The sequence below is a fragment of the Nothoprocta perdicaria genome, unplaced genomic scaffold (assembly GCF_003342845.1).
Source record: "Nothoprocta perdicaria isolate Ctin4 unplaced genomic scaffold, notPer1 scaffold_324, whole genome shotgun sequence".
Classification (NCBI taxonomy): Eukaryota; Metazoa; Chordata; class Aves; order Tinamiformes; family Tinamidae; genus Nothoprocta; species Nothoprocta perdicaria.
The window spans coordinates 686,851-706,287 of NW_020455560.1; the positions used below are offsets into that span (position 1 = coordinate 686,851).

Sequence of the window (19,437 nt, forward strand, 5' to 3'; positions counted from 1 at the left end):
AGGATTGTGCCAAAATCACGCCAGGGAATCACGCAGCTCGGAGGCACCGGTGATCACCTTCCAGCATGGCAGAACGTGAGCACATTCCCATTTACTCATTTGGATATAGCAGATGTTTTTTGCCATAGTCGTACGGTTGAGCTAGGACTTCCACCTGCCCTCCTTGTGCTGAGGACGTTACGCTGAACTGGGGAGCGAGGAGGTGTTTTTCTCACTACCCCAGCGCTGCAGCAGTGACTGTGCTGCACACCCAAGAACACCGACTCCCAGCTCTGCTGTCACTTGTCCAAGAGTTTTATCACCCGCTAAGGTGTGTCTCAACAACACAACAAAGAAATGAATCGGGCCTTTTACTTTAGAGCCCTCCAGTTCTGCAGCATTCTTTTCGGCTGAAGCAGAAGCTCTCTTCTGGGCTTCCAACTCTCTTCGCACAGTTGCTGCTCACACCATAAGGGAAGATCTGACCTGCGTATCATCATCTTCTAGTTGGAGAACTGGAATTCTTTACCATTTCTCTACACTCGCTCACTGGGAATTAACTGGCAGGGAAACAAGGAAATCTTATCTCCTACAAGGGCTGCAGTTCGGCGGTACAGTAAGGAATGGAATCCCCTTTATTCTTCCCTTTAAGTGCACGTATGCTCCCGTCACAACCCAGTAACATCCATGGGATTTAAAGATGCGGACAGTATTTTACCTGGGGCTGCTCCGGGAAGCAGAGCACGGTTCCACTTCCTGGATCAGCAAGTTGAAAGCACTGTCATTCCTCAACACAGTCCAGCCACACACAATCCACCTGCTCCCTCCTATGCCAGAGCATATATTTCATTTGTACAGTAAAGACAAATCGCCTTGGAAGTCAGGAGCAACTCCTGCACGGGAAGCTTTTAAAGCCAACAGCAATCAGTTGTAGAAGAGCTGAGCTGTCAAACACTTTATTCCAATATAGTCTTCTGATACTTGGGATCTTTTCTAACTGCCTAGTTCCTGATAGCAAATTATTAATGTATTTTTTTTAACAGAGATTTTCACTTAAAGGTAGAAGGGCACATGTTCCTTCCTGTCAATGCTGTGTAGAAAAACATGAGGAAAAAAAAAAATAAAATAAACAGAAGTCCTTGTCCTGAAAGCTCAAAAGGCAGCAGATCAAGAGAAGGAATTTACACGTGATTACTTTTTTAGATCTCATGATTTTTCAAACATGTTTCTTTGGTTGCACGGGATCTGACTCATAATTTTCAGAAACAAACAGGAAACCCTGCAGACATCTCCAAGTATTTCCTCCGCCCGCCCCCCCCCCACACACACACACACACACCTTGCTGCGTACCCAGCTCCTGGCCATTTTTCTTATTCCTTCTGCCGTGCCGACAACGAGCGGCATTGCTCTGAGCCGCCTCCAGCACGCTAAGCCGTGCACAAGCTTCCCTCCTCCCACCCGAATCCAAGGGAAAGCTTCCCATTCCTTCAGGTTCGGCTAAATTCCGGCTTGCGAGGCGCTCCATCATGCTTCCCTCGGTGGCAAGCAGGGCAGGAGCGCATGTCCTCGGCCCGGCCGGCCGGGGCTCGCCGGGGCGCTGGCAGCGGTGCGAGCTGTCAGGAGGCCAAGCGCGGCCCGTGAACCTCCCCAGTGTTTCCTGAGCATTAGCAAGCCGCCCGAGTCCAAAGAGGATTTGGAACAGGCAAACAGGATGAAAAAGTGTTACAAGGTAATGGACTGGGAAAGCTTGCACCTCACTCGAGTTTCGTACAGAGCTTCCTTTCATTGTATATGCGGACAAAAAATCATTTCCCCTTCTGCAGTCAGCACTGCTACCTGCCACAGCGTCCGGCAAGCGGCCGCCTGGCTCCGGCCGGGAGCATTAGCAGTGACAGGGGAAGGAGAAACAGGACCCGGCCCACAGAAGACCAAAGGGAAGTGACAAGGTGGATACACAATGTGCAGTGCAACAAGCAGTCATTATTCCTTGGTTTTGCATGACCAGCTCTAGATCAGGATCGAGCGCGATAGGGACCATGGAGGCACACAATAAAAACCTACCCGGTTCTCTTCCTGCAGATACCAGTTCTCCAGGGCTCTTTTCCAAGTTTTTTTCAAAAACTTTTAAATTATTATTATTAATAATAATAATGCCTGGAATATGTTTTAGTGGTCATTTCCAGGAAAAACTCTTCCCACCTTTCAGGATACTTTGGTACATGACATCTCCTTCATGTCAGCCTAAAGGCCACTACAGGCAAGCCGAGAGCCTTGGGTTTGTACCCAGCCCTCCCTGCTTCCCATCGCATCGGTTCTGAACCGTGGCCGCAAGGCTGCATGGCTTCCCTGCAGGAGACCCTGGGCAAAAGGCATGCCAAAGTTCAAAGCGAGTTTCAGCTTAAACAAACTCTTCGGTGTACACAACCCCCACTTAAAAAGCGCTGCTAAAGTCAACCTAACGTTGTGCAACCATATTCAGCACAGCAAAATTATTCTAACCTTTTCCTTATCACTTCACCACCAACCTCTTGGACTCCTACACATTATCACAAGTATTTAACCCATTGCCTGGCACACAAAGATTAAAAACGTACTCATTGCCTTAGCTACAACTCCTTATTCATTCATTCAGACACTCGGAGAAAATAATACCCAGCTGCGAGCTGATCCAAAATGACAATCTGTTACCCTACCAAAAACCAGTTCAATTTTTTATTTTAGAAGTTTCAATAGACACCCCAAAAGCCAATCAACTATGCACACAGCACAGGATTGTTAGGGTTATGCAGTTGCTTCTGCATCTCGCAAAGCGCTGGGACAACCCCATACACTCACATAAACAACCTGTCTGCTCTATTTTGATTAACATCTCCTTTTAAGAGCACATTGAGATGCTTCAGCCAGAGGGGAGCAAGGTCTGGCCTCCTGCTAAGACACACACACTCATCTCGAGCTCACTTCCCAACTGCAAACTCAAACAAGCAGAATTCTCTAGTATCTTCTGACCCCCCATATAGAAGCCCAACTAGGCCATGCCTGGCGCTTCCTCGAGGTGCAAGCCAGGCACAGCCATAGATCACAGCAGTGCAGAGCATGGCCAAGTCGAGCCAATTGTAGGAAAGGGCAGAAGTAAACACCAGGCTAGTTCATTCATCTCACAGCCTTTTGGAGCMCGGCTGTCTCCAAGCAACAGTCAACTACGGGAGCACAAATCACCTACTAAATTGTTTAAGTATCTGAACGGGTATTGCTCGGAGAGAGCTAAGAAGCCCTCACACAAACTGCTTTGATGATGAACGATGAGGAGCAGTCAATGATAAAAATACCTTGCAGAGTAAATGTATATCCAAGCCTTAGTGGGTTCAAAAGGCAGGATAATTTACCACTACTTAACAACATTTTTTTCCTGCTAGTGGCCTAAATAGGACCCCAGAAATAAACTGCTCTCCTGATTCCTATTCAGATATAAGAGATACTGGTTAAATCTAAATGAATAATATTTCCTAAAATGCAGAATGTGGAAAGAAGAATTTATCCCACCAAAGGTGCACTGCTGCTGGCTATTTTGGCACCATGCAAAGCTACACAAATTGCTCCTGCTCCTTGCAGCATCCAGTGAGCCTCGTTGGTCTGCAGCTTCGTAGGAGCAACTGTGGAAGTCAGAAACAAACTTGAACCTTTGTTGTTGCCTTTTTCCCCTCGTTCTCAGTCTGAAGATGTTTTAGAATGTATTTTTGTTTATTTTTGAYGTTCAAGCTTAATTTTTTTCCTAGGAAATGAGCACCCAAAATAGAACTTTGTTTGTATTCAAACTTCTGTGTTTATAGAAAAGTTTGTGTCTAATCACCATCCTGAAACCATAAAAAGGCATCACAGGACTCACGCACACCAAAGCTGAGCTTAACTTACTGGCAGCTAACCCTGACCAGATGTTATCATCCCAGTGGTGGCACACACTTCGAGCTGCTGACTCTCCTCCGACTTCCTCTGGCAGCACAAAATGCCCAGAAAACAACTGACTCTATTGAGCYGAATTAGCAATGGGAAGAGGACCCACCAGAGAGCACAAATACCCGTTTTTGGAGGGGATTATAGTCTTACTTCCCTTTCAACTACTCTGTGCTACAACCATGTCAACACTACAGATCACCATATTCTGAAGTGCTTGCTATATGTGTATCCTACACGGCCCCCTTGCCGCAACCTGAGCTGTCCCTGCGCCTCCCACATACCTGAGGGGAGCTGCCCACCAAACTACTCACACACTGACTGTCATGCACCGCCACAAGACGAGAGCAGCATGAACTGCATGTGCTCTTTGCCCTCCCTGCGGGCACTAAGATGAGCCTTCTCCTCAATCCACCCCCCAATTTCATAAAATCTGCATGAAATTAATACCTTTAAGCACTCAAGTCCTCTGCCAAATTTGTTGGTAATGCTGGCGTTCATTTCAGAGGTCATGAAAGAGAGAGACAGGCAGAGAGATCCACCCTATTAAGCCTTATTAAATCTGGGAAACCATCTTCTTAAACCTGGGAAACCAGGCTCTACACATTTAGAAGAAAAGGAGCTTGGCCTGTTGGTGGGCTGCAGATGTGAAGAGCTGCTCTCCAGCTGCGACGCATTGGGAGTTTTGTCCACTGCCTCTCCTGGGAGAGCTCTGCCTTTACAGAAAGTCTTSCAAACCCGCCTGGATGCCACCCTGTGCCCCGTGCTCCGGRTTGGACTAGATGAGCTCTAGAGGTCCCTTCCAACCTCAACCAGTCGGTGATTCTGTGAAAGGACCTCGGTCATTTAGAAAGGGGAACTCATCTGCACCCTGARATTCACACTCCCCAATTTACCAAGCTACTCGAGGAGAATTAGCCACACAAAATAAGCCTGATTCTCCACTGCTAACAGATGAGCATTTGTTATCTCTTGTTTCGCTTGTGCAGACCCCCAGTAGCCACATTTTTGCTTCAACATCCTCCCACGAGCCACACAAACTGCAGGCACCTTGGCACAAAGTCAGAGCAGTGTCAGCGGTGCGAGAGACTGTCCGAACAGCAGCACAAACTGCTCTTTCAGAGCCCGGCAGCTGAATGAGCRGCACAAAATGAACTTCCTGTTCCTCCCCAGCTGACACGGGAGATTAAAGGCTGCAGAGGAGGGACCACAGAGAGCCAGCTCAGGCTGCACAGTGGCGAGAGCAAGCCCAAASATCACACACAAAGAGCTACCAGGACACTGCACAGAATGCCTAGAAAAACCTTCCTCCCTCTTCTCTGGAATAATCTGCTTCATTTATCGCATTTTACCGGGAGAAACTCAAGAGTTCCTAGAAGATAYTCAAGGTGCAGCTTATGAAACAGGGGATCCATGTTGCCTCCGGCTGACAGAGCCAGCAGAACATAAGGTGCCTGTTTATTGATAGAAATAGTCCTTGTCTCTGCCCAAATGTTAGAAAACAAGCACTCAGACCTGACCCCTCCAACTCCCACTCCACTGTAACGCCCTGTTCTTGAGCCAAGCGCAGCCACAAAGCACAGTTTCCAAAGCTCCCTCCACAGGTAGCATCACTCACCAAGAGGTCTTGGCCAAGGAGTGGAGACCTCTTTAAGATGTAAGGGTAATAAGATAATAAAGTGCTTTAAAACAGTTCATCAAGTGGGCAAATCTTGAATCATAACAGCTTCAGCACCCTTGCAGGACCAACGTGGCTGGAAAGAAGAGGGTACTGTCCATCCTCATGTGCCAAAGAGACAAAATGCCCCTAGCTCTTTTATGACCCTCACTAAACCTGGATAATCAATGAGTAGCATTTGAAAAAAAAAAAAAAAAAAAAACACTTTTCTTTCATTCCATCTTTCTGGGAACTTCTTTCTTCTGCTCATGTCCCTGGTCTCTCTAGTCCGTGCACAAGCTCAGCTGTTAATACACACTGTGTCTCAACTACACACAAATGTGAGGCACAAGATGCAACTGAGACTGAATTCTCCACGGTTCGTGATGCTTCACTCGCAGCCAGTCAGKCCCTGGCCTCCGTATGCTTTCCTGGGGGACTGTGTCCAAAAGACRCCTGCATTTCCAACCAGGCACCAAATAGTTTTTCCAGTCTTGTGTTCACTGTTTTGGACAACCCAAATCACTTCAAAATTGATCTATTGTAATAAGATTTGCTTTATTTTTAAACAAAATCACTTCTGGAGTACAATTAATTCTCTCAACCACTAAATAAGYTCTCAAAAAGAATGGAATATATTGTCCTCATTTTCTTGCTTCTACAAAACAAGCCACTTGAGGATAGGTTCATAAATACCCTTTCTGCCATGCCCATCAGCCTGTGGGCACACTGAGATGCTGCATGTTTTACATTAGCCTACAGTCTGCTTACTGAAATGCTCTGAATTTCACATTTGCTTTAAGTAGCTTACCCCAGATTCTAAATTTCCAAAAATCACTCAGTAAAGCCCCTGCTATTCCCAGTGCCCTTTGGTACCTAACTTTGTGAGCTTCGGGCCAGTTTATGAAATAAATCTCGACTGCATCAACGGTCTTCAGCAGTTCTTCCCMGTCTGAAAACCTAAGTGCTTCAGTTAGGCCCTCCACTGATGCCCCACACATACTGCTGCACGGGGGCTCTCGCAGTCTTATCTACAGTGCAAGCACCACATTTCCTGCACCATTTTCCACATCCTGCTTACTCTTCACCAAATTATTCTTTATTTCAAACCATCTACGGCTTTTGCAGACCCTCTAATCTAGCAGTTTCAAAGACCTGATACAATTTCTGAGCACATCCAGACAATATTGGTACTGAGTACCAGTTTTTGCCACCTCCTATATTTGATCTTGCTTCTGAACTCCCAGCCTGTCCCACGTCACCAGAAAACTTTTATCTTGTCTTTCCGAGGGAACATTACACTTAGAAAAAATCGCAAGACCCCATTATTTCCCCAAATCCTCTCCCTGGACAACTTTTAGCTGCTCTGAAACCCCAACTCTTTCTCCAAGTGGGTGATCCAGGAGTCGTTGCACCTCTGCCAGCCACGGGAAGGAAGATAAGAGTAATCTCTTCTTGAGCAGAGCCATTCCATGGTACAACCAGCCCTTTGATCTCCTGCCTAAGGCAACAACTGCAACTAGCCTTTAAAAGAGATCCTCTGGATTAGGCATCAAGGTCGGGGCACTGCTGCCAGACCCGTGGATGACTCTGAAAGCACAGCCCTATTAATTCCCACAACCACGGGGCAAGTTGCCCTCAAAATGCCTCTGCAAAGTCTGTCCTCACCACGTGCTTTTTCCTCAGATAAATGATGATGACAAGTTTCAAGCACCAACAAGAGTTCTCTTCAGGCAGCCCAAAATCTTTGCCACGTTTCCTAACCCTCTGAAGTCCCCCTTATGTTCTTATACCCATATTGCCACACAGAGATAACCAGTGACTGCAGTAACCGGAAGTCATCGGAAAGATCACTCCTAAATTCTGCCAGGCTTTGCTGAGGCTCAACCACAAAGCATCCAAAGCTTGTTTCATCTTTGCTTTGTAGAAAACAAGACCAGGACCACAGGAATCATGTATTTAACCATCCCAGTGATCCAGGCTGCTGTTCAAGAGTAGGTGGGTTGCCAGCTCATCTCCCAGATTTGCTCAGACAGATTTTAACTTCGACTTCAGGGCTACGAGGACGATCAGGGGCCTGGAACATCTGCCCTGTGAGCAAAGGCTGAGGGAGCTGGGCCTGTTCAGCCTGGAGAAGAGRAGGCYGAGGGGGRACCTGAKCAGTGTSTATARATACCTCAAGGGAGGCAGTGAGGAGGAGGGGGCGGCCTCTTTTCTGTGATGGCCAGCGATAGGACTAGAGGAAACGGCCACAAACTGAGGYACCAAAAGTTCCCCAGGAACTTGAGAAAACACTTTTTGACAGTGAGGGTAACAGAGTCCTGGAACAGGCTGCCCAGGGAGGTTGTGGAKTCTCCTTCTCTGGAGATCTTGCAAATCCGCTTGGACGCAGCCCTGTGCCACGTGCTCTGGGTGACCCTGCGTGAGCAGGAAGGTTGRACTAGATGATCTCTAGAGGTCCCTTCCAATCTGAAGCATTCTATGATTCTATGACCCCATGAAAGGCTGCAGTTCCATCTGAAAGTCATCACTCAAAGTGTTCGCYAGGAAACCTCCCCATCTCTTCCTTTTATTCCTTCTGCTGAGCAACCAGCTCTTACTTGCTCACAAATTTCCACCTTGGAAGCTGGATCCAATTCTTAATACCAGATTAACATTTACTAGCAAGTGGTTATGTCAGTTCTGGAGTGCTGAAGTTTATTTTGACTGTAAGGAAATATCTGTGAGGGTGCCAGGTATTTTTCTGACCGTGCTCATTACCATTTATTGCAAAAGAACTTAGAAATTCTTGTTTTCCTGAACACAGGAGAAATCAAGCAACAGAAACTACTCTGATTAGTTTACAAAGAGACTAGTGCTCAAAAGCAGTATTCATTTCATTTTCATTTTTCTAGAGTCAAAGTAGCTGGTTTTCTCTGCCTATGACTGTATTTTATTCTACACTTTTTGCATTTCTTAAGTTTTATACAGATTCCCTGTTAATGCTGAATTTCTATCTAAGAAGCTTCCTAGGTCACACAGTTCAGCTTTTATTTAGGCTTTWCCAAGTGTATGTGCTTTGGGGGCTGACTTGAGCTATCTTGTTCCAGAAAGGAGGAAGATTTTATCACTTACCTCCATTATAGATGGAGAACAGTAATTATACCTTACCGTTTTAATGAGGTCCCACCCAACATATGAGCATGACAATGATGTCAGCAAGGTAGAACTCTTCTCAGTGCACACTTTTCTCTTGCAATGCTAAAGCTTATTTTGCATTTTTAGATATGTACTTTAAAATCCATGTTTGAGACTTGGAAATTTAATGAACTAATGAGAACAGACCCCGGAGTTTGACAGCATTAGTCTAATGTACAGTACTGCTGCAAATGAGGTCTCATAACGTAACTTCACATGTAATGGATTTACTACGTCTTAGATATCACACTGAGGAAAAAAWATATATATATAAAGCAATTGGTATTCACTGGCCGAAAAACCTGCTCAGCTACAAAAGTTAATGCAGAGGAGACTTTTTGGCTGCCAGGCCCTCACCTGGTTTTGTTTTTGAAAGAGAAGTCACTGCTAACACAAGCTGAACATACCTCTAACCCAAACCTCACAGCTCTCCACTGTGTAAGGCCCTCTGTAAAAAGCCAGATGCCAAACAATTCCACGGGCAAATCCTGRTTTATCTGTTACAATTCTGAAGGTCCAGCCAAGAAAGCAGAAGTTTTAACTGAGAGGCTCTTCAAGAGCTAAAATGAAAAATTCATTCGGGACAGATATGCTTAAGAGTGAAAGAGTGGCAGAAAAGGGATGCTGCATCCAGCTACAACTACAGAGCAGAATCTATACTGGTAGCACACAACCTAAGTCAGCAATTGTCCAAGATATCAACGTTAACACTACTAATAGGCAGTTACATTTTCCCACTCAGCATAGCTTGTTTTTCAGTGAAGGGGAATGCTTAGTGATGCATTTCCACATTTTTCACCTTTCCTATCTGTAGAAAGACTTGCTCCTGTTTTTTTTCCAAAACTGATATTTGTTTTTTTCTGCCAATACACCACTTCTATKTTCCTCTTTTCTACTTAATATAAAAAAAAAATTAACTACCTTCATATGGTCACCGAGACTATTTTAACAAGCACATTATTGATTTAGTTACCTGGAACAATTAGAAAGAGCCTCAGAAATTTGAGTGCAACTGGCTTTAAAAAGCTATCAACAAGGTCATGCAAAAAGCACTATTCCTACACGCATATATCATTTTTAGGCTGCCAAACCCAGATGTTGTGACGTAGAGTTAGTAGAAGAAATCTACAAACAAGCTTGGGGTTTTTTCTGATCATTCCCTTTTTCAAGTTTTTTTTTTCCACGACAAATGGAAGCTGCAGATATTCCAAATTCAGAAAGTCCTGGGAGATTCTGTGAAGGAATGCCGTGCCAAGGCTTAGGACAAAACTGTGGTGGTCACATTCAATATAACTGCCCTCTATGGCTGCCTAGTAAAATGTTCCAGATCACAATACTCCATTGTACAATTATACAAATTTTCATAGCCACCTGGAAGCAGATRCACACAGAGGCCTGGCAAACCGCCCCCCATCAATGCCACCCTAGAGAGGCAGCAAGGTGGCAGGGAGCCTCGCTCAGCCTGCCTCGGTGCTGCAAACAAGAAAACCAGCACACTTCTACACAGGGAAAAAAAAACTTGTGTGTGTGTGTGTATTTACATATATATGTATGTGTGTGAATATACATATATATATTTACACACACACATAAATAATATATAAATATATATATATTTATAAATATATATATATAAACAGCATATTTGTATCTTTTACCTGTGGGCACACATGTCGAAAAAAAAAAAAGTTGGGCTTAAACTGTGAATTTTAGCAGTTATTTTCGTCTCCAGCAACTACACGTGCTCCCTCTGGAATATTTATCAATTTGCCTATGTCAAATGCAGGGTGGGAGGGAAGAAACCCTGTTTGAAACTCAAACAAGCCTGTAAAAGAAAATCAAGATAAGAAGCCCAAGCTTTAGATCATAACAAGCTTCTGTATTTTGTGCTTCAAATAGAACCCTCGCATTTCAGAAGGGGGTTGTTTTTGTGATGTTTTGTTTTTTAAATGAGACAGATTTTTATCTGCCAGAGGTCAAAGAACAAAAAGTTGATTACGGTTTTGATATGTGTTCTTTGCATAGGGCAGAGCAGCAATAAGTTCAATTTAAATTGTCAGACAATACCAGCCATGCTTGGACATGTCCTTCTAGTCTTCTTTAGCCAAATATTTTCACATAAATTCCAACCTCATGCGCCTTTCGTCATGTGGTAGTGCTCAACCTGAAGGGACACTTCATATGAGCCTATGAAAATTACACAGAAGTAGCATATTTTAATTTTTCAATAGTATCTCACTATTAAGCTTTTACAGAAGCACTGAACATTGTATGTGCATAACAAGTTAACAAGTTATTAAGGATAATATGGGATGTTATCAATAAGCACTGGATCACATTTTTACATAGAATTGACTAAGGTGGCATAGGCAACATTAAAAGTGTTCATTCTTGCTTTCTGAAGAATTTTGTAACTATTTCAGCTCTTCTCTTAGGGAAAGTAGTATTATATGTTTTCCTAAACACCAAAACCACAAACAAAAGTGAACAAATCAAATATTGAGCTGTYTGGGACCATACTAGCCCCTCTGGGGGCCATCACCACGTCGGCTCTCCGGGCGCGTAGCACTGACCTCCACCTTTTGCAACACCGCGCGCTGCCTTCCTCATTTGAAAACAAGACAGACAATTTGCATGGCACCTGCAAAGCTCTTTTCTGAGAGCTGGGGACTGCAGACCTCTCAGCAATGCCCACGCTCTTCTGTTCCCATTCAGTCCCACTTCCCTTCCAATACAGGCGGCCTCTCAGACTATGTCCATCAGCTCTTGCTGATGCCAAACATCTTCCCGCTGATGCCAGACATCTTCCCGCTGATGCCAGACATCTGCACGCACAGATAGAGCAGCTCTTGGACCCTTCTTGCTCTTCTGACTTCTCTGCTACCTCACCCTCGGCATCACAGCCTTCCGCTCCCACCTCCTCGGCCTTATCCAAGGCACGGAAGGGGAGCACTGAAAGCAGAGGGGAGACGCTCTGTTTTCTGTTCTGCAGGCTAGTATCCCACTGGTCTCTCATCAGTTATGCAATTGGCAAAATACACCCGCAGTGGACTATACCTATACACAAGTCACGGTAAATCCCGCCATGAGCCTGGGTACAGAAACACCACTCCAGGAGGTCTGGAAGGGGCCTGGGTCTCAGAGAAGCCACCAGACAGCCCAGCAGCCCTCGCGTAGACACCACACAGTACTTTCCTAGTATGTCACTTCTTGCTTCAGTTTTAACCCATCTTCATATTTCAAGTGAACTCAGGTGGCAAAAGATACATATATATTTTCTTAACTTTTCCAGAGACAAGAAACACAGTGAAGTGGCAGGACAAACAAAGCTTTTCTGTGCCCCCAACAAGGGAGGCTGGAAATCCTGGAAACCAGTATGCATTTCCCACAGAGAGCCTTGGGGCTCGTCGTGCCAAGTGCCAGCACAGAGGAGAAGTTACCTCTCCAGGTAATTATTCACCACCCTCCAGCAAAAGGTAGGCACCGAGATGGCAACACACAGTTTCAAGCAACGCCTATATGGCGAGAAGGGTCTAAATGGGAATTTTCATCAACTCCTAGATGTTAAAACTGGGTCAGAAAAGGCAAACCCTTTATGCTGGAGGAGAAGTAGGTTTCAGGACTGTGCTGTAACCTATGAGGAGTCTCAATATGCCACTGCGAGGTGTTTAAAACATACACACACAAAAATACACGTAACAAATGCATTTTTGTCCATCCTGTACTTAGAAATGGTCAAATCGTTTTATCTGAACCTACCTACACAAGCAGGTGGGGGTCAAGCCCCTGCCGTCAACCCAAGCGGCCAAGGTTTTGCATCATTATAAATGACTCAAAACAGGATCTGGGACAAGAAGCGTCTAGACACATATGCATGAGCAGAACCACTGATTTCAATAATGAGATGGAATCCAAACTATAAAAAACATAAATGAAAGTCTCAAAGAATCAGCCATAAGAATTTTATTTATGTCCTTAATATATTAAAATATTCCTCTCTGAATATTCAAGTGATAAAAATGTAGCACACAGACAAGAAAAAAGTAATATGCTGCATTATTGTTATCCCTTCTGCTTCATTTTTTGCCTGTAAACATCCCTGTTTAAGCATATCCAGCTTACACGTGAACATCACTTGAACATCCCTCTTTCGTAGGAGAAGTAACAGGCCTTTAAAAAGCAAGTGAAAAGCAAACTTCCCTGAGCATTAGACACCCAAGCAGAGGAGATGGCTTGGTGCTATTCCCYAGCAAAGTCTCACATTTTAGTCAAGCAAGGGCAACCTGCGTGGTTAACAGYGAAGGGTGACGGGTTCTGAGCAACTCGGGGTTCAGCGAAGCGCAGCAACCAGAGGCCCACGTGCACCTCATGCTGGGGCCTTGCAAGCTAGAGAAATCAGAGCTTGACTCGACTTTTGTTACGTGGCACTTCTTTGAAAATTTAGGACAACCTTGATTCCAAATGAGTCAGAGAATCAGACAGAGCAAAGACTGTTCTGTCAATACCTCATTATGTAGAAAGAGGTTAAATATGACTTAAAGTCGTGCACGTGAAACAGCCTCCCCTCTCCTTCCTCGCTGCATCCCACATTACCCATAACTCAATGGAGAATTACTTAAGTTATAGTTGCCTTACTACTTGTCTTAAATTAAAAGTCAAGTCCGCTCTTATTTCCGTCACCACTGCACTGCCTAGAGGTAAAATCACTTTTGTATCAAATCAATTGAGTCTTTGGCTAGTCCCAATTTTCTGTCCTCTTCTGTCTTCCTTGGATAATGACCTCTTTGATGCAAGGGGATTACAATTCAGTGCACAGTTTCATAAATGGTAGTAGTCTAATCCTACATCCTTCCATGCTCAACCTGCACTCAGAGTGCAAGCAAATTTCCTGAAACCAAACCCCCACCCCCAGGGCTTGTTACTCGCTGCATTCCCCCAAGGATGCCTCACGGAAAGCCCTGTGGAATTGCTTATCTAACCATGGCACCGCTGGAATACTGAGATGAGTATCCAAATATGTTCATTGTGAATGGCAAATGGGAGCAATGCCTAGCTGCTAATGGGAGGGAGCCACATAGAGGATATAGGCTTTGATATACGCATTGAATTGAGGCCTGCAAGATACAGTACTGTTTATTATTTATTACAGGATCAATGAAGGTATCTAATAAGGCATATAATAGGTTTTAAGCTTCAGAAAGTTATCACATATAGGTCAGATCCTGCTCACAGTTATATGAGCACAAATTCAGAGCAGTTGCAGAATCCAGATCTGCGGCTTTGCATTTGGAAGACCACACAGAGAGCACATTTCTGAAAACACTGATCCTTTGCAGCAGCAAAAAATATTTTCAGAAACATACAACCAAGCCAGCAAATATCATTGGCACTGCCAGGCAGGAAGACAAAGAACTTAGGTAACAAAACATGAAACACAGAAGTATTTTTGCCCGCAGCAGAGCTGAAGTTCATCTTCCTTCTCTGGTTCTGCATGCACCAGAATCCAATTAAGGGCAATTTTAACTTACACAGGAAAGGACAGCTTTCGCTTTCTTCAGACTTTTCATTCTTTCCTGGCTAATTGCATTTTGTCATCAGACAAAAGAAAGATAAGCTGGCTATTAATTAAATGACGTATACTCTATTCCTCAACCCTAGCTCTCATTTTCAAGCAGTGTAAGAGAAGGGTAAAGAGAAGGCACTGCTGAAAACACTACGCTGGTGCACTGTAAGCATGATCAGTCACTGCCTCTTTTCTCTCAGTAGCCTCGCTTCGGCCCCCAAGAAAGCAGATGTCACCTTGCCCGGTCTTTGCATGTTTTGAGCTACACGGTTCCACAAACACTTGCAACTCGGTTTTGCGTCTCCATCAAGACTGACTCAGCCTGTGTGCGAGGTCCAAGCTCAGCAAGACAACTAATGTGCAGCAGCCCAGGTAGGAGCCTGAGCAAAACTGTGCACCTTGCTTCAAACCACAAAGCCGTGGCAAGCACTCCGACAAATTAAATTGGACAAGACAAATCGACATAAATTCAAGGCAGTGGGCACGAATATTCCACTAGACCTTTTTTGCTGCTAGACATTTTGGTGCCCCTCAGCACCCACAGCGACGCATCACCCCCCACCAGGCAGCTCCTGCCGCGAGCTCCATTAACTTTGTTCCATGAGGTGTGCGGCTGCTACGGCACAGCAGCGCGTTCATGGAGGTGAGGCAGGAATGCAGCCACTCCGGGTGACTAACAGCTCCACTGTCAAACACTTTCCAACAGCTGATACTAGCAGTTAGTGAAACTTTATTTTCCCCACCTCCCCACCAAGTACATTTTTCCCCTCATTGCACCAACAAGTGGTTAACAGCAGCTCTAACTCATTGCCAACATTTACAGCCAAAATATTGGGAAAGGTGCTCTCACGGTTCCGATAATATAGCACTGGGATGCCTTGCCTGGTGCTGCCATGTTACCTGTGTAACATAAAGCCTCAGGCTGCACTGACACTGAGAATTCAAAAGGGAAAAATATATTTTATTTTTCATTTAAATTATAATTCTGGTAAAAAATGTGCTTTGTGGTGGTGTTAATATAAAATATTRGTGTTACTCTTTATTTTAAGACATGATATTGAATCCAAAGGGAAAATGAAAATACTAAATACGTAAGTTCAAAGTGAACTCTGAAAAATCTTTGTTAGKGCAACACAGTTTAATAATCTAGAAGAAAACATATTTTAAAAATCAAAAATTATCTATGAAAAATATATGAAAATCTATGAAAATTATCTATGGGTAGAAATTCCTTTTCCCAAACATCTGTGCTAAGCTGCAAGACTATCAGTTTACACATTCAAAAAGGGGGACACTTTTAAATATGAAAAACAAAACCAAAACAAGGGTCTCAAACACTTGGGATCAGAAAAAAAAAAAAAAAGGTTTACACATCATCAGCACCTCAGCAGAATCCAAAATGCTAAGCCCTAAACCCTCACCTTCAAAATTCCTCACTGGCCCTTGGGAGCCAGAGCCCGGAAGGGCCTTGAGAGGTGCTTGGACTCCTCCTTGCAAGCACCAAGTTCTCCTGCTTCGTTTTAGCCTACGGACACAAGGGGAAGGATGGGCAGCAGCAGCCTGCGCGCCCCTGCCCCCATGCAGCAGCTCACACGCTAACTCCAGACGCGAAAGAAAGCCTCAGTTTCCTCTTCACCAACAGGGATYAAATCTGAAAGCCTGCCTCTCATCCCCCATCTGCTTAGAGTAAATATAGACACAGTTCTCAGAGGAGGACAGGAATGCAGGCTCCTTCCACCTCACAGACATGCCTCAATGTTGGGGTCCCAATTGCCAGAATCCCTCTGCTCCAGCAAACCCCGAGTACTTTGAGTAGAGGGAGGTGCAGGGCGGCGTTGCTGCCTCCAGCACCATCTCTGTGCGTGCTCCTCTGAATGGGGGACAGGAACACAGAGGTGGACTATCCGTTAGGAAGAGGAGCTCRGTCTGGAACCCCCATCTCCTGAACAAGTTCTCTACGTCACTTGGTACTGCACACCATGAAGATTTCCACACACTCCTGCTGGCAGGTACTAAGTAGATCCTACACTTGATCCAGAAGGACCTGGACAGACTGGACAATCGGGTGGTGATAAACCTCATGAARTTCAACAAGGGCAAGGTCATGCACTTGGGGAAGAATAACCCCAGACACCAGAACAGGCTGGGGACTGACCTTCTRGAGAAGAGCCCCGCAGAGAGGGACCTGGGYRTCATGGCAGATGACAAGCTGACCATGAGGCAGCAGTGTCCAGGTGGCCAAGAAGGCCAACGGGATCCTGGGGTGCATTAAGAAGAGCGTCTCTCCAACAGGTCGAGGGAGGTGATCGTTCCCCTATACACAGCTCTGGTGAGGCAACATCTGGAGTACTGTGTCCAGTTCTGGGCTCCCCAGGACAAGAGGGATGTGGAGCTGCTGGAGAGAGTCCAGCGCAGGGCTACCAGGATGATCAGAGGCCTGGAACATCTRCCATATGAACAAAGGCTGAGGGAGCTGGGCCTGTTCAGCCTGGAGAAGAGGAGGCTGAGGGGGGACCTGATCAGTGTCTATAAATACCTCAAGGGAGGCAGTGAGGAGGAGGGGGCGGCCTCTTTTCAGCGCTGGCCAGCGATAGGACTAGAGGAAACGGCCACAAACTGAAGCACCAAAAGTTCCACAGGAACTTAAGGAAACATTTCTTTCCTGTGAGGGTGACAGAGCCCTGGAACAGGCTGCCCAGAGAGGCTGTGGATTCTCCTTCTCTGGAGATCTTCCAAATCCGCTTGGACGCAGCCCTGTGCCACGTGCTCTAGGTGATCCTGCTGGAGCAGGAAGGTTGGACTAGATGATCTCTAGAGGTCCTTTCCAATCTTAAGGATTCTATGATTCTGTGACTGCATCTTCCTCCTGGTTTTAAGATTCCTAGGGAAACTATGTGAAAATTACTGCCTTAGCAAGTAAGCAAAAATATTCAACACACACAAACCCCACGCTTTGTCTAGAGCTTTGCTCCTCGAAACCTATTTGTTAAGCTCATCCAACTCTTTTAGGAGTTGGTTCCGCTTACATGACGGACCTCCCCACTTGGAGAGGTGCTGCACACTTCTTTTTTATCTTATGTATAGCATGGCCTCACTCGTGTTTTGTTTAAGAAACAATTAGCCTTTGACAGCTTAAAATAAACACAACTCTCTCCCTGCTTCAGAATCACTAGACCCGAGCTTCATTTAAAGTTCTTTCAGCTGCATTAGACTATCTGATGGACTTACTAGCGAACTCGGGAGTGACAGGACAATTTATCATCCTCCCAGGATGATACCAGATATCAGAACAGCACTCTGAGCAAYAGAGGCAAGAGCAGCAAAGACCTGCATGAGCCAAATCTAGCAAGTGAGCCGTCATTTCAGCACTTACTGTACTTGGTCCTCAGAAATAGGAGGCATCTCTGGAAGCCAGGATCCTGCTTGCTCTGAAAGGGGACCTGCAGCAATGCAGGAAACGGAGCTCACGAAGCATCRCACAGCAAATGCTCAGCGGGAGCAGCATCTCCTCCGAGCTGACTGCCACAAGGCMGCAATCACAATGGTTGGCACAGACAACACGAGCAGGCAGCACAACTTTCTGTCCAAACTCCTGTGCCACCACCGGCAGAGAGGTCAGCACTGCCATTGAGCAGACATGGGAGTTTTCCCACTGGTGACTTCTCACTTYCTTCAAGGCCTTTGGCTTCTCAACTCCAGCCTTCTACCTCTGCCGTGCCTGGGGGTCGGGCACAAAAAAGTGTCCTGAAGAGCTAACCGAGCTATCTTACCAATCCTGAATTCCYCTCCTGCTGCTGAGGGACAATGGTCCTGTCTGATCCCAAGTAGTGCCTTCTCCAGCACACAGAATGAAACACTTCTGTGTTCTTCAACATAGATTAAAAAGGAGGGAGCCAGACAGGTTCCTCGTGAGGAGGGAAGCGCAAACAGAGGTCCATGGATGGAAGGGGGACCTACTGTGATGTTGGAGTGGTGACAGATACCAAGAAACACAGAGCCACGACACAGCGCACGTGTCACGGTCACAGCACAGGCGTCCAGAGCTGCACACAAGCAGGTGCCCTCTGGAAGGACGCAGGTATCTTAAGAAATATGACGAAAAGTAGCTGCAAGGCATGACAAATTTAGCCTTCTGCCGAATGCCAGATAACAGAGCACAAAAACATAACCAAGCAACCCAACAACTGACGATGCCAGCGCAGAAGAAGCACACGAGCTGCAAGAATAAGAAGCAACACCCAACAGCTAACGGTTGCAGAAGACAAGTTTGCAGATAGGATTTTAAATGGCAGGCGTCAGCAGAACAAAAGGAGATGTGAGACCAAACACGAGAGTCACAAATAGAAAAGGCACAGAGCTCACAAATAGAGGAACAGGCCACGGAAATATGCTTGTAAACACATGAAATGAGTGAAAAACAAGGATAGGAAGTAATAATGAAATATTAAAAAATAAGAGACCTTGCACAGCTGCTTTTTCCTGTGTCTACTGCTCAAAGTGATAGAGATGTTCGAGAGGACACTCACTGTTAAAGTTTAGCTCTCCTTACTTCACCCTTCCACCCCTGGAAGGGCCCTCAGGACACAGCCAGCCTATTGTGATACACAAGAGCAGTGTCCAAGCCATAGAGATGTTATAGCAGAGGGTTAAAGCACAGTTTTAGCAAGGAATATACCTGCTAGACGTTTATTCTCATGGTAGGGCTCACGTTTCAGTGACAGACCGCACTGATGCCCTGCTCTCTCAGCTGAAGCACTAGAATTCACAGGGCAGGGGAGACATCTCCAGCAACACACACGCTTAGGGACATCCTTGCTTTGGGCAGATCACTAAATCATGGAAACTACTGCAGCCCTCTCACTACCATCCATCTAAAGCGACCGCTGCACTCTTGGGAAATGTCACTAGCACCACACTACTGTGACAGCTTTAAGAAAGATGTCAGTGCATATACCCCTCATGGCATTCACTACGCGCTGCAGTCGGGGATTCCTGAAAGGCAATTTCAGGTGCTCGAGGTTGAAAAGCACCCTCACATATGCAAAAGTAGCTCAGTGTGGTAGCCACAGTTAGGCTCTATACTTCCATTCTGCAAAGAGGGAGCAGGGGGAA

The 19,437-nt window shown here is 45.5% G+C and overlaps 1 protein-coding gene across 1 annotated transcript in view; it reads right to left on the bottom strand.

The window, feature by feature from the left end:
* Positions 1–19,437, bottom strand: part of ITPR2 (inositol 1,4,5-trisphosphate receptor type 2) — a 240,023-nt gene that overhangs the window by 219,944 nt on the left and 642 nt on the right. The window lies entirely within an intron of this gene.